We start from the raw sequence: 13,918 nt of genomic DNA, 5'->3' as shown, positions 1-13,918 counted from the left end.
AATCATGACAAGGCATAGTTTGGAATCTTTTTTTTTTTTTTTTTTTTTTTTCCCCTAAGAAATGTTATTAAGAGTGAAGCTTTTTAGTTCTGTCCTTTAAGTTGCACATGAGACCCTCGGAGATGGGTATTAAGACACAGATACCCTCGGAGATGGGTATTAAGACACAGATAAAGACTCAGGAATGTCAAGCGGACAGGCAGAGTGAGCTCTTCAGAGCAATCACAGAGGGAGAGAGAAGGAGTAACTGCAAGTACATTTCAAGCTCAGCTTTATGAAAGAGAAACAAATGGCTGTAGACTTTGAAGGCTGGTGGCTCCTGGGTAGAACTGCTGCCTCCTTTTATGAAGTGGAACTGATGGAAAAAATCATGCATATTGGGACAATAATTCAGGACAGTGAGTTTTGGGAAGTCCTCCAATACCGTGACAAAACAAATCTCAAGAACTGTGACAGATCAGTCTCAGAGGGTTTGAATTGTGAGATTTGTCTACACAGAGAAGTTGCAGTGACTTTAAATATCCTGATGGAGGTAAAGCTCTGTGCTGGCCTTTACTGTGAATGAATGTTATATTTGTATAAAAGTGTATTATGCCAATAAAACCATTTATGTTTGTTAAAAAAAAACAAAAACAAACAAAAATACACTCCTGACTGATATAGTTATGGCTTAGCAAGACTCACTCAGAATTACTTAAGCAAAATATGTGGATCATAACTTTCTGTCTATTCCTATCTATTAGCCAGTTACATGAGGGTAGGAGCTCTGGCTTGAGCTGAACTCTGGTGAAGGTATCAGTAAAGTCCTAGGTTGGCCTGAATTGTCTTTAACTATCTTGTTCCAAATATAATTCGGAAAATATTGTTCTAGATAACAGCAATAACGAGGGACTTCCACATACAATTGTTGTGCGAGAATATCTCCTACAAATAGTTATCAGAGTTAACTGGCCTAGAAAAAATAATACCCCCTTGTAGCTAGTGGGGATGACCTTGTAGTGAGTGGGAAATTAGATGAGTGTCTTGCTGAGTAACTAAATTCAGCTTTATGAGCAGATATAATCAAGGTTTTCAAATAGGTAATTCAGCTTCCACAGCTGCTGGTTTTCTGAATTTTTTGAATTGAGCTTTCTTTGACTGAATGCCAGTTTCCTTGTCTGGTTAGCAGTTGAACAAAGAGTTTCAGTATTGTTTACCCAAGATGATTCTTCACCTGTAGTAAAACTTATAGTTATGTAAAATCACTTCATGTTGACTAGATTTTATCTTCTTTAAATCTACTTTACTTTAGCAAATTTGCAGTCAGTTTACAGTAATGCTAACAGGTCTGTGTAACTTAAAATGATATTTTGTGTTAACACAAACAGAAGCCAGTAATTATAGATGATTCTAGTGTTATATTAAATAACAAAGATCTGTGTAGCTCAGTAACATAAATATTAGAAAGGGAATACAGCTGAATTCTTCCACAAGTGAGCTGTATTTGACAGTAACACATGCTTCAGTTTCTTCCTTGTAAATAGAGGAAGACAAGACTTGATCCTGTAGAGTGCTTACAGTTTTCTGAACAGCTGTTATAATTGTTAAGGCTAAGAGCACCTCTCTTGCTTGCAGCAGGACAATGGGAGCCCAAAAAGATAAGCAGCTCATTTTGTGAAATATTTATATTTTCATCCCAGTAAAAGTACCTACCCCATCTGCAAAACTACAGTGAAGCAAAATACAAATATATTAGCTCAGAATCGCTGTTAAGGGCTTCCTAATAGATTCATATAAATTTCACCTGACCTCCTTCATATTTCTCTTCACTGCATCTTCTATCTTTAGAGAGCAGGTCATCTTCATGGAGCACTGAGTACAGAACATGCTGTTTGCAGTGCATAAAAATGGGATTCATTATAGAAAGCGAGTTCCAGTGTCAAAGACTGGGCTTTCCCATGGCCCTTCTTACCCAAGCTTACTCTGATTTTCAAGAAATCTAGGAGAGTAGAACAGCAAAAGTAGGCAGATCAAAATCTTAATGCATTTTTGGGGCTACTCTGTGGCACACTGGATGCTTAACAGCTTGAATTAGGGATGAAAAAGGAAGAAAGATACAATAGAATTCAGGGGCCTTCAGTCAGTTCCTAGCTGTCATGAGATGTTAGTCACTCCATTCTGTAAAATTCCCTATCTGTAAAATACATTTAACAGATGTAACTGTTCTTTTTGGGAACTCCTATGAAATTGTTTGTATCTATCTGCATCAAGAAAGCTGTGTAAGCCATTGACGTAAGCAGGCAGTGCAGTGTTGTTGGTTGTTTTTTGTTTTTTTTTTTCCATGTAGTATGTTGACCAGAAGACTTCCTATTACAGGTGTAAAGGAAATGCTACCTGCATTTTCATGGTTAACTTATAATTTGAAAAAGAAGGTGAAAATCTACATGCAACACTCATAATGTGCTTATTCTGTCAGCAATAACATATGAGGTGAAGTTTGACGGACTTCTGACACCATCCCACAACACCAGCTATCTTTTAGGTTCTTTGTTTCTCTCTTCATAATTGTGAAGATATCTTCCTATCTTATTAGACAATGAAAGAAGACAAGATTGTATGCATTCAAGTGGTTATGAATATTGAGGTGTGTTTTATGGCTCAATAACTAATTACAAGTCTTAAAAACTGTTTGTTTTATAAATCATGACTTTTTGCCCTTTCTGTAGCCTCTGTCCTTTCTTTCTTTCCTGCTCAAGCCAAAGGGTTACTCACATGTGCCTCCTATGCCTTGTACATTCAGTACAGCATCAGGACATGGTGAAGAAGTGGTGCAAAAGTGTTGCTCAGAGCCAAGAGGAGACAGAAGATTTCTCCTGATGTCTCTACTCCCTTCCCTGTTGTACTGTAGGAAGCTCAAAGTATGATCTTAGGAACATGTTTCTCACTTTGAGCCTTTTAGGAACATTATGGAAGTGTGTCTACCTTCATCTCATCTTCCCTGAAGCCTCTTGTTACCTGAACTGAAATAGCAAAGAATGCTTCTTTGTTGAGAAGATAAAGACATAAGGGAATAAGTGGGAAAATGAACTCTTAAGAGTAAGATAGATAGATAAGATAGATAAGAATAGATAAGAATCTAGTTGGAGCTGGTGATGCAGTAAATCCAACTCCTCATTTGCTGTCTTGCAATTGTCATTTGTTTCTTCCATAACACATTAATGCAGTTGAAAGGCCAACTACTTAAGCCACTAGATGATGGCTTTTTTTTTTTTCCCTTTCTGTTTTATGCCCACTATGTATTTTCATAGGTTGGACTGTCATTACAGTGAAGGTAAATTTTTTGTCCTTTTCATAGGGTCTAAATGTATCAGAAAATAAAGTCACAAAGGTATTTATAGTATCACTTGCAGTGTATCTGAGTATACCTAAAGTCTAAAAATACCTATTTTAATTAGTGACCTCTTGGGAGTGAGCTGAGAGTTCCATTTTTAGATACAAGATATTGAAGGACATGGAACTCCGGGACAGTTTCAGGACAATAATGTAGCACAGATTTCAGTAGCATAGTTATTTGCCCAGCAGATGAATTGGAAAAGTTTGTGATTGTGCCATTGAACATCAAAGTGTGCTTATACTGTGACTACAGTGTGACTGAGACAGCTTTAAAGTCATGATGCTGTATGTTAAATATCACTCCGTTAAAACATGGAGGAGCAAGAACGCTGTCATGGGAATGTGCTGGGATAAGTTTAGGTTGGATATCAGGAAAAACTTCTTTACAGAAGGGGTTGTTAAGCACTGGAATAGGCTCCCCAGAGAGGTGGTTGAGTCACCATCCCTGAGTATGCTTAAAAACTGTTTGGATGTGGTGCTCAGGAACATGATTTAGCAGAGAGTTGTTAGAGTTAGGGTAGTATGGTTAGGTTGTGGTTGGACTTGATCTTTTCCAACCTGAGCAATTCTATGATTCTTTTCTTATTGCATGTGGTTTTCTCTTCTATTCCTTCAGTGGCAGGGAGGGATACTGAGAGGCTCAAAAAAAAACCCCTCCTCATAAATAAATAGCCCAGAGATTGCTGCAAACACAAGAATTTTGTTTTTTTTGACCATGGGGCAATTTACTTGGCACCTGGCATGATGGCTGCAGATGGAACTCACCTGTCTGCAAGGGGTAAAAGGATCCTAGCCCAGGAACTGGTGGGACTCATTGAAAAGGTGTTTAAACTAGGTAAGAAAGGGGAAGAGGGCAAAATGAGAGCCACTGGAGTTGAGCAGGTAGCTCAAGGCTCAAAAAAGAGCTTGATGGGTGATGAGGGTGGAGTTCAAAGGGATGGAGAGGGACAGGGGGATGCTACTTCCCTAACGTGTCTGTATGCTAAAGTGCACAGTATGGGAAATAAACAGGAAGAGTGGGAGATGTGTATGTGGTTGCACGACCACGATCTAATTGCAATCACGGAGACTGGATCTCATTGCAATTACAGTGGTGGGGCAGCTCGCGTGACTGGAATGTTATTATGGAGGGCTATGTGCTTTTTAGGAAAGATTGGCTGGCGAGGTGTGGTGGTGGAGTTGCTCTTTATGTGAGAGAGCAGCTTGAATGTACTGAACTCCACCTGGGGGAGAGTGGTGTAGTAGTGCAGAGCTTGTAGGTGAGAATCAAGGGGCAGGCTTGTAGGGGTGACACTGTTGTGTGTGTACTGCAGGCCCCCTGATCAGGAGGAGGAGGTTGATGAGGCCTTCCATAAGCAACTGGAAGTAGTGTCACAATCCCAGGTGCTGGTGCTTATGGAGGACTTCAATTATCCAGATATTTTCTGGATAAGCAACAGTCCAAACAGTCCCTGCAATGTGTTGAAGACAACTTTCTGATGCAGGTAGTGGAGGAACCGATGAGGGGAGGGTTGTTGCTGGACCTTATTCTCACTAATAAGGAAGGGCTTGTCAAGGAAGTAAAGGTTGGGGGGCAGCTTGGGTTGTAGGGACCACAAGATGGTGGAGTTCAAGATTTTGAGTGGAAGAAGCAAAGCAAAAAGTAGGATTGCTACCCTGGACTTCAGGAGAGCCAACTTTGATCTCTTCCGGGACCTACTTGGAGCTATCCTGCTGGCTAGGGTGTTAGAAAGTAAAGGGGCCTCTGAGAGCTGATCAGCGTTTAAACAGCTCTTCTTCCAAGCTCAGGATCGGTGCATCCCTGTGAGGAAGAAATCAGGAAAGGGTGGCAAGAGACCTGTGTGGATGAGCAAGGACCTCATGTACAAACTCAAAGGGAAGAAGAAGGTCCATGAAATGTAGAAAAAGGGTCTGACTGCTTGGGAAGAATATAGAAATGTTGTCAGATCCTGCAGGGATGCGATGAGGAAGGCTAAAGCCCACCTGGAATTGAATCTGGCAAAGGTGATAAAGGATAATAAAAATGGCTTTTTCAAGTATGTTAACAGTAAAAGTAAGACTAGGGAGAGTGTGGCTCCCGTACTAAGTGAGGGGGGTGTTCGGGTAATGGGGGATGCTGAGTAGGTGGAGATACTGAACGCCTTCTTTGCTTCTGTCTCCAGTTAAAAAGCTCTCCCTCAGGAATCCCAGACCCTGGAGGTTAGTGGGAGGGTCTGGGGAATGGAAGACTTCCTTTTAGTCAGGGAAGAGGCGGTCTGAAAGTGCCTAGGCAACACCAATGTTCATAAATCCATGGGACCTGATGGGATGCATCCACAGATACTGAGGGAGCTGGCAGAGGTGATTGCTGAACCACACTCTCTGTCATCTTTGAGAGGTCTTGGAGAATGGGGGGAGGTGCCTGAAGACTGGAGGATAGCCAATGTCACTCTAGCCTTCAAAAAGGGCAAGAAGAAAGATCCAGGTAATTACAGGCCAGCCTCGCCTCTGTCCCTGGAAAGGTGATGGAGCAGCTTGTGCTGGATGCCATCTGCAGAAAACTGGAAGAAAAAGGGACTATCAGGAGCAATCAGCATGGGTTCACCAGGGGAGGTCATGCTTGACCAACCTGGTAGCCTTCTATGATGTTGTCACTGGCTGAGTGGATGGGGGAAGAGCAGTAGATGTAGTCTACCTTGATTTCAGCAAGGCGTTTGATACTGTCCCCCACGACATCCTTATAACAAGGCTGAGGAAGTGTGGATAGATGAGTGGACAGTGAGGTGTGTTGAGAACTGGCTGACTGGCAGAACGCAGAGGGTCATCGTTGGCAGTGCAGAGTCTGGTTGGAGACCTGTAACTAGCGGTGTTCCTCAGGAGTCAGTGCTGGGTCTGGTCTTGTTCAACATCTTCATCAATGACCTTGATGAGGGGACAGTGGCCACCCTCAGCAAATTTGCTGATGATACGAAGTTGGGAGGATTGGCTGACACGCCTGAAGGCTGTGCTGCCATTCAGCAAGACCTGGACAGGCTAGAGAGCTGGGCAGTAAGAAACCAGATGAGATTTAACAAAGGCAAGTGTAGAGTCTTGCATGTAGGGAGGAATTATTGCATGCACCAGTACAGGCTGGGGGATGAGCTGCTGGAGAAGAGCTCTGCAGAGAGGGACCTGGGTGTCCTGGTGGATGACAGATTGGCCATGAGCCAGCAGTGTGCCCTTGTGGCCAAAAAGGCCAATGGCATTCTGGGATGCATTAAAAAGAGCGTGGCCAGCAGGTCGAGGGAGGTGATCCTCCCCCTCTACTCTGCCCTGGTAAGGCCTCATCTGGAGTACTGTGTTCAGTACAAAGAAGACAGGGATCTCTTGGAAAGAGTCCAGTGGAGGGCCACAAAAATGGTGAAGGGCCTGGAGCATCTCTCCTATGAAGAAAGGCTGAGTGAACTGGGTCTGTTCAGCCTTGAGAGAAGAAGACTGAGAGGGGACCTGATCCAGGTCTATAAATATCTAAGGTGTGGGGGGCAGAATAGCGAGGCCGGACTCTTTTCAGTGGTGAGTGGAAACAGGACAAGGGGAAACGGCTGGAAACTGCAGCATAGGAAGTTCCACACAAACGTGCGCAAGAACTTCTTTACAGTGAGGTGACGGAGCACTGGAACAGGCTGCCCAGGGAGGTGGTGGAGTCTCCTTCTCTGGAGATGTTCAAGACCTGCCTGGATGCCAACCTGTGTGACCTGCTGTAGGGAACCTGCTTTGGCAGGGGGGTTGGACTCGATGATCCCTGGAGGTCCCTTCCAACCCCTATAATTCTGTGATTCTGTGATTATGCACTAAATTCCCAAATACAGATGCTTTGGTTGGAAGGTATTTATTGATGGTATGCATGGAACTCGTCTTGTAAAGAAAAACTGCACATTAATCAGTGGTAGAAATTTTTTTTTTTTTTACACAGTTATACTATAGAACTGACCTCTGAATTTTGTTTATGTGTTCCTGTTTGGAATAAATGTGAGTGTACATCTAAGGCAGAAGGCAGAATAACAGTACTGTGTTAAGTTGCCAGATTTATAGTCTGTCACATCCCTCTGTCTGACTAGCCCTGTTAGGCAGAGTTAATATTGCTGTGGAAAACTGAACTGAAGATTGTCTAATTTACTAGATTTCAATCTTAACTAATATTATGGTACATAAATGGGAGGACAGAGGAGGAAGCATTTATCTTGCACCATGCAGTAAAACAGTGATTGTGGTTGAAAAGTGGTTGTGTCTTGTTCTATTTGCTTTTGTTGTCTTCAAATAGTAATGGTAGTAGACTATTTCCTTGACTGTTTCCTTTACATACACCTCTTGTCACTAGTCATGTGCAGATGTTACTGCAGGTGAGCTGGGGAAAGAGTTCAGTTGCTAGCAGGTCTACCAGACCTCTTCCAGCTCTCATACTGGAGTAAATTTCAGCTTGCTTTTCATTTTACTTGCTTCAAGCTTTTCTTTTATTTACTGCTGCATAACAGCGTGCAAGTGTGACAAGAGATAATACTTATTCCTGTGCTTTCACAATAATAGTGTCACACTGACTTTAGTAAAGCACTGCCTGGTCCTGAGTGTAAACTGGATCAGACTGGCATCCACGGGCTGGAGTTTTCCACAGGGCACAGAGGAGTGAGGACTGTATCTACTATCTCATGGAGCTCCCTTAGACCTTTGTGAAAGTACTAAGTATTGTGCTTATCTCCTTGTTCCTAGTTATTAGCTCTGGATGGTTTAATAACAGTGAAGTTATTGCTGCTTTCTGTGATTGATGTGATATGCTGTCCATGTGCAACCAGTGTTGTGTGTATGCAGTGTATCTGCATGCATAGCTTCCGGCTGTAGTTATGTTAGATGAAGAATGTGAACCAACTCTGCTGAAACCAATGGGAACTTTCCCATGACTGATTTGAAGCTAGACATAGCTGTATTTTGACATGAAATTTATGCACACTTCCTAGAAATTGCCCCCACAGGACAGTGTTGGAACACAATGTTGGAGGAAGATTTAATAGAAACTTGTACAGCGCTGGACAAAGTTATACTGGTGAATGTTCTGGGCTGTGCAAGCTGAACTCTTCCAACTCCGCTTACAGCAGGCCCTCTCTTTTGTCGAAGAGAGTGCTATTTTTGGTGGTTTGGCCTTTCAGTTGCCTGTTCTCCACCAGTTGTTGTCAAATACATTGAATTGTTATACAACTTCTGTATTTGTTATGCTATTATATGACCATGCATTTATGGGAACAAAAGGTCCAGCAGGTCTATAATGATTTCTGTTTCTCAATGGCAGGAGCCATGGCAGCAACAGCAGATACATGCTAGGAATATCTCCTGATGAGAGAGCAAGAGCAAGGGTACACATAGGTATCACTGTGCACACTGACACTCTCCTCCTAAGGGAACTGAGGAAGTAAGCCAATTAAGCTGGAAATAGGCAGTGTTAATTGAAGATCTTTTGTCTGACTCTGCAAAGATTTAACCAGACCAAGGTTTGGTAGGAGATTCATTTTAAGGCACAACTGCTTAAAAATTCCCCTTATTTCTGTGCTGTCAGTCAGAGCCTCAGTCAGCTGCCCCAGTGGTAAGCATCTACCTCCACACTGTGTGTCTGTCTCTGTGTCCCCAGCCTTTTTCAGTTCATCAGGAACTAACACTGGAGATCCAGCAGCATGTCTTTACTACTGGGAAGTTACACTATTCAGATGTTGTTATTATCTTGAAAATTTAGCTGTATAATGCTAAGAGCCAGAAACATATACAAAACTGTGTTTCTCTTCCTAGGTCTGCTGCTGAAGTCTGACTGTAGTTGATGGAGGCTTTGCAAAAGATACACCAGTAAGACTAGCACAGATAGTACTCTCAAAAGAAATAATAATAGTAATATAAGTTACTCAGGTGAGTGGAAGTAGCTACTATGGGATATTTATTTCATGTTAGAATGTGCCCTTGAAACTAAAAGCTTCTGATTAGTCACTGAATAGGTGTATCAGTGGTAACAAATTCTACCAATGAGTTCTGGCCATAAGACAGTTTCCATGTGAAGGCCTCTGTCCTTGAATTCAGCCCTACAGCTTGTATTGATGTGGTTTTGTACAGATAACTCTTCACCAGGAACTGAATGAGAATGTTAACTTGCTCTAAGCAGACTTCTAATTACCTGTTGAAAAGTTAAAATAGGTTTTGGCCAGAGTACCTTGGATTGACTTTTAAGCAAAAGCATGCTGTGTCTCATTTGTGTATGTAAGAAGAGCTGGGAAGAGGGATGGGTATGAGATAATAATGTTTGCAGGCTATTCATTTGCTTGGGCTTGATAAATCTCCCAAGAATGAGAAGTTTCACAGGGACATAGCTAAGGTGAGAGAACGAGTAGCAGGTTTCAGGTCTGTGTAGATACTCATGCATATTAGTACATACGGGGGATCTAAAGGCAGGTAAGATCCATTAATGCACCTCATTTGAGCTAAATGCAGCCACAGTGCCAAGCAACTTAATACCACTGTCTGTCTAATGATGTTTCATTAGCACTATGTTTTTGAAATAAATTCTAACTATTATGGATGATAGGGAAAATGTATATGATTTCTTGCATTTTGCTCAGTGATTGGCCTCTTGTTGAGAAAGGGCCATCATAGAGTAGATGAATCTTATGCAAAGTGATCACCATAAAAGACTGTGAAAGATAAAGGACTCGTAGTCCATTACCAGTCTTCTGAATCTTTCATGTTATTAAATTAATCTCATTATAATGCGTCTTTTCAACAGGAAACTATCAAATGGATCCCAAGAATGTTGCCATTCTGACACAGCTCGTTCAGATTGACTTTTTATTGTGAGATAAGTGTAGTTGGAATATACTAGCTACACTTATGTACAGAAGATGAATAGTTTAGATGTCTATTTGGAACCATTGTAACTAGATCTTTTCTCTCCAGTAATGTAATTTTGTCTTGCTGTATCTAATTGCGGGTAATTGTTGACTCTTACAATGAGGTTGCTCTGTTTTTTGTCTTAATAATGTCTCAAAAGCCTTAAGCTATGAAAAATCAAGATTACTTAGAATTGTCCTGAGTGATGCCACAGAAGAACACCTTCCTTGGGCTTTCGTGGATTTCATAGTACAGAATTATATATATATATATTTTTAATGGAAAAGAACTTCTAAAACCTCCTGTAAGATGAGAAGGTCTGTGAATTGGTTCAGTAGTCAATCCTGACATATGAGACAGAGACTGAACTAGCCAGGTGTTCTCTTAACCACATCATACCCAGAAGCCGTTTCTGACACTCCTAAAATATAGAGTTACCACATGATGCTTAGGTTTATGTTATATTTTGCTCATTTACATGCAATTTGCATGATAATTTCTCTCTGGGGCAGCAGAATAACTGTTTGCTGTGCACTGTTAAAACACTTCAGTGGTCTTTCTTTTATAGATAGTTTAGCACCTAGATTATGACTTTGGATGCTCCTTGCCAGGCATAGTTCTCTCATGCTTGAGTAAGAGCTAACTTTTTATTCAGCTCTAGTTCTCTGTTACATTTGTAGCTATCCCTGTCTTAAATTCTTCAAAAAATTTGATCCCTGCACTAGGGGGCAGTCAGAGTCAGCTGCACCAGCTGGTAGGTATGTCACAGCAGCCCTACAGAAGTGGAAAAATGTGTGAACAGATGGGGCTCCCAAGTCTCAGGACTTGCCTTTTGGCCCTTCGGCCCCATAGTATTCATTAGTTTGCCAGGGCCATAAAGTAGCAGCACAAATACTGCTGTTTTTAATCATGATTAAGAACCTGAGGTGTAATGGCTTCTGGATCCTACTCCTGAAGGCACTGATGCAGTCAAACCCTCTTCCTTGGTTGTCCTTAACTGCAGCTTTCCATGTACTGGGTATTTTTTGGACCCACCTCATAAATATTGCATGCAGTTAAACCAGAAGGAAAATAACTCAATAGTAATGAAATGCAGTAAAAATTGCTGAATGACATGATTCCAGTGGGATAGAACTTGAACAGCTGTCTATTGAATTTCAATAGACATCTAAGTGCTTGATTTTTGTCTAGAAATTCAAGAATTATGTCTACATAGTCCATTACACTTCTGTGCAAGCCATCAAAACATTGGCTTGCTCCACATCACCTTCATGAATGGTAATATTCACTTGTTTGGAAGATCCTACAACACTGCAAACCCTCTTTGCATTGTAAGACATTAAGAATATCCCTTTCCTCACCTGCTTGCTCCCCAGGGTGGATGAACGTGCCTGGCTTCTGGTTGCAGTGTGGTATGGGTTCATGAGCATGTGGCATGCAAGGGCAAGATGTTGGGTAGATCCTGTTAGACAGAGAGTGGGCTCCCCTGGACCACAGTGCCCATGAGATTTGGAAAGGAAAACAGTAATGACTGGGGGAGCATATGTGAAGCACAAAGCAGAAAAGAAGATGGAGTTTAATGGAACTGGGATACTGGGCAGCTATTTTGTTTAGGAGAAAGGGATTTTTCTCTTAGGCAGCACTGCATTGTCTGTAACATTTGGAGTTTGCCTCTTGAGAAGCAGGCACTGCCTGCTGCCTTTGATAGATGGTGGATGTCATGGAAGCTAATGCACCCTGGCCTAGCAAATCCTGCAGCGTGTTGAAGGCAGAACCCTGGCAGCCCCTGCTTGGAAATTCCTACCTTTGTATGCAAATTTATAGCACCATAAGCATGAGGAAAACATAATGAAATTGGAATCTCATGTAAATACTCTGTTGATGTGTGAATGGCAGGTTTCAGTGGAAAGGAGTCCTCTTTGCAGACCAGCACCAAATAGATTTTGTGTGAAAGCTGTTCTTTTTCCTTAAAAAAGTGACCACAGGCAGGGAAATGGTCAGTTCTGTTATTGGCTGTGATTTCAGGACCATGCCACCCCACAAGCACTGCTAGGTGTTGTGAGCTAGCAGCCCAGCCTTGTTTTGTTCTGCACAATCTGCAGTTGACAGCTTTTTGTTTTTGCTTGCTGCTGCTGTTTGTGGCTCCGGTTCATGGCATGGCAAACACAGAACAAGCATTACCAAAAGCACAGCCCCATATGGAGGTGATAGTTTGTATCTGGAATTGATCCAAATTGATTGAGTCTTCCTTCTCTCTTTACATGCTTAGCAGAAACCAGGAAATATCTTCAAGGGATTTTTCTTGTCTAATTCCTGCTTGTTGTTTCTGTAAAGGGCTGGCAATTTATAAACATTCCCAAAGTATAAGGTGTGTTCTAAACATTTGCTTTCTCAGGTTTCAGGTCTGTTTATACTATGATAAGGGGAAGTTAATGAAGGACAATTGAAGCATCTCCCTGCTTGGTTTTCTGCCTGGCATTTCAAGTCACTCTGGAGCAGGGATTCCCGCTGTTATCAAAGATGGGTATCTCTGGGGTCAATCCTGCATTTCTTCTATTTTGCATGCCCTGAAATCCCACAGATATCTCTAGATGACAATTTGCCAATGGCAGCACCAGATCTGCCAGCAGGAATCTTCTGTGTTGAGGCTAGAGATTTATGTCTCATCTTCCTGTGCTGGGTGTAATCCTACTGATGCAGAATAAGGACATAGGGAGTACAAATTCTTGCCTTCTGATTTCATAGTATTTCACAACACCTTTGTGCTCTTCATTTCTGCAGGGGACAATATGTGATGCAGGGCAGTAAGGAGAAGGATTGCTAGGGCATTCAGAATTGCTTGTTGTGATCACTGAGTCTTATCTGCACTTGGGCATGAACAAATCAATCCTATGAAGGTTCTTTTTTTTCTTTTTTCCTTATTTCTTTTTGTTTTTTCCTTTTGCTTTTCTTTTTCTGTTTCTTTCCTTTTTCCTTTTCCTTTTGCTTCTTCTTCTCTCTTTGTCTTCTCTTCCCTTTTCTTCCCCTCTTTACCATTGTTTCCATCTCTCTTTCCCTCTTTCTCTTCCTCTCTTCTTCTTTTTTCCTTTTTTCCTTTTTTTTTTTTTTTTTTTTCGTTTCTCTTTCCCTTTCCTTCTCCTTTCTCCTCTTTCTCCTTTTTACTCTCCTCTTCTTTGAGCAACAAAATTTATTTTAACATTCTCTTCCAAATTTTCAGACAGCTCTGGCCTCAAACAGGAGCTGATGTAATGAAACCCCATGAGAGAGGTCTATTATTATTATATTTCTGGCCTAATTTTGCTATCAAGAGAGATGGATTCTCTCTGATCTTCAGGGTGGTATCTAAGATTTTGGACATTTCCCTTGATCCCTGTGGCACTTGACCAGAACACGTACTCTGTTGTACAGTAAGTACTTGTCTGCTTGCAAGAGGGAAAAAGGCACTACACAGGTAAGCTGCTGTCAGTTTGGAGAGCAGAAAGGTGGGAAAAACATATAGCATATAACATGGAAAGAGCATAGCATAAAATGATACCTGAGGCCTTAACAATAATGATCGCTCTTCAGGTCAGGTTTTCCTGCACTTGAGGTATGTTACCTCCTGAAGAATTTTTCTTTACAGTAATGTTTGTAAACAAACTGCTTTCTTTATGAATAAGACACTGAAAGACAG

This window comes from Tympanuchus pallidicinctus, unplaced genomic scaffold (assembly GCF_026119805.1).
Source record: "Tympanuchus pallidicinctus isolate F22 unplaced genomic scaffold, pur_lepc_1.0 scaffold10, whole genome shotgun sequence".
Taxonomy (NCBI): Eukaryota; Metazoa; Chordata; class Aves; order Galliformes; family Phasianidae; genus Tympanuchus; species Tympanuchus pallidicinctus.
The sequence above is the reverse complement of the archived record's forward strand: the minus strand, read 5'-3'. Positions refer to the sequence as shown.